General features: G+C 44.7%; 1 long non-coding RNA gene across 1 annotated transcript in view; it reads right to left on the bottom strand.

Moving 5' to 3' along the window:
• The window catches only part of LOC122545891, a 3,093-nt gene extending 1,341 nt beyond the window's left edge, over window positions 1-1,752 (bottom strand). Inside the window, exon 1 of the long non-coding RNA XR_006310623.1 lies at window positions 701-1,752. This is a non-coding gene — a long non-coding RNA (uncharacterized LOC122545891). The remainder of the gene's footprint in view (window positions 1-700) is intronic.
• Window positions 1,753-2,073: the final 321 nt, after the last annotated feature.

The raw sequence follows: 2,073 nt of genomic DNA, 5'->3' as shown, positions 1-2,073 counted from the left end.
TGTGTGTGTGTGTCTGTGAATGTGTGTGTGTGTGTGTGTCTGTGAATGTGTGTGTGTGTGTGTGTCTGTGAATGTGTGTGTGTGTGTGTGTCTGTGAATGTGTGTGTGTGTGTGTGTGTATGTGTGTGTGTGTGTGTGTCTGTGAATGTGTGTGTGTGTGTGTGTGTATGTGTGTGTGTGTGTGTGTCTGTGAATGTGTGTGTGTGTGTGTGTGTATGTGTGTGTGTGTGTGTGTCTGTGAATGTGTGTGTGTGTGTGTGTGTATGTGTGTGTGTGTGTGTGTCTGTGAATGTGTGTGTGTGTGTGTGTGTATGTGTGTGTGTGTGTGTGTCTGTGAATGTGTGTGTGTGTGTGTGTGTGTCTGTGTGTGTCTGTGTGTCTGTGAATGTGTGTGTGTGTATGTGTGTGCATATGTGGGTCTGTAAATGTGTGTGTGTGTCTGTGAATGTGTGTGTGTGTGTGTCTGTGTGTCTGTGAATGTGCGTGTATGTGTGTGTCTGTGAATGTGTGTGTTGCATGGTCAGAGGTCTTGGTGGAGGTGGAACAGAAAGTAAGTGAATGTCACACGCTCAAACTTGGAGCAATAACAGAGAAAGAGAGACTGCACTATGAAGAGAAAGTGGGGACACATGACTTCCAGCCACTCGTCCTGCCAGCAGGACTCTAACTGGGACACGAGAGGATTTCCACATACACTCACCGTATCTGCATTAGGGAACTGGAGACCTGGGAAATTTTCAACTTCGGTATCTTGAATGTAGAATATTACATTCTCTGTTTCAATAACTTGTCTGTCCATTTCACAGTCTTCAATCAGTAATTTGTTTTCCAAAGCTGAGATGATCCAAGCTCTGCATAAGATTGGTAAAGGAAGAATGTTACTGCCTCGACAGTAATGGAGGGCTGGAGTTCAGCAGCAGTGGGCTCAGGATAACTTGCTGCATCAGGACAAATAGTTTTCCACAGTGCATTGGCCTGAGGCCCACACTGTACTCGAGTGTCCGTCTGGGTGAAGGAGGTGAAGGAGAGAGGCCTGAAGCCCTTGGGGAGGCTATACAGCTGACTCATGAGGATCTTTATCTTGAGTGTAAATACAACACTTCCTCATGGTGCAACCAGACCTGTTTGCTCATTTGGTACGGGTCTAAATGTGAGGCTGCATTCCTGATTACAATATTTCACACATTTTGCTTCCTGTTAGCATCCTGGGATCTGCCCAGTGCCTTGAGCAGCTTGCTGTAGGCCAAAGAGTGTCCTGGTTCTGCACAATGCCATCCAGACAATGCTCATTGATTACATTCTCTGCATAACATGCAGCACTCGCATGAAATAAGACAGAATGATGCCAATCAATTGGCCTGGAGATATCTGGTAGGGTCAGACCAGTTTGTGCAGAGGCACTGGGTGACTTTATCAGACCCATTAGGTTTATTCAGTCATTAGCCACAACAAAAACTAAGTAATTGATGGAAGATATCATTCTGAGGCCCAGAGTAGGGAAAGGGTAGCTCCCAGGAAGCTCAGTTATTCAACAAGACAGTAGATTTTTGCAAATGGCAATGGGGGAGTGCTGAGGGAAGGGAGGATCAGAAGCTTCAGGAAATGCAGGATGGCGCTGAACAAAGTAGGAAGACACTGCACACTCGCTGCACTTGGTAGGATTACAGAGAGTGGTGTTTATCACCAATGTGATTCAGGAAAGTGACTAAATTACCTTCATCTATACATGTATAGATCTGGGAGTCAGTTAGCTTGGTTGGCTGGATGGTTGGTTTGTTTTGCAGAGTAATTTCATTACCATGAGTTCAATCCCCTTACTGACCCTCCTTCTCAAACACCCCATCCCCTCACCTGAAGTGTGGTGACTTTCAGGTTCAATCACCTCCAGTAATCTCTCTCCATGAGAGAGGAGGTCAGTGTCTTCTAAGATTATGACAACTTTACCTCTTCTATAAATCTACAACTATGATTTTTAAAATGTTTCAGGATTTAAGTGTTTTACATGATTGAGATATGAGATCTGGCTGTCTGAGTAATTCCATAGAAGTACACGATCACAGTAGGTTTATTCAT

Source organism: Chiloscyllium plagiosum, unplaced genomic scaffold (genome assembly GCF_004010195.1).
Source record: "Chiloscyllium plagiosum isolate BGI_BamShark_2017 unplaced genomic scaffold, ASM401019v2 scaf_79694, whole genome shotgun sequence".
Taxonomy (NCBI): Eukaryota; Metazoa; Chordata; class Chondrichthyes; order Orectolobiformes; family Hemiscylliidae; genus Chiloscyllium; species Chiloscyllium plagiosum.
Note: the sequence above shows the minus strand (reverse complement) of the source record. Positions and strands in the feature narration are given on the sequence as shown.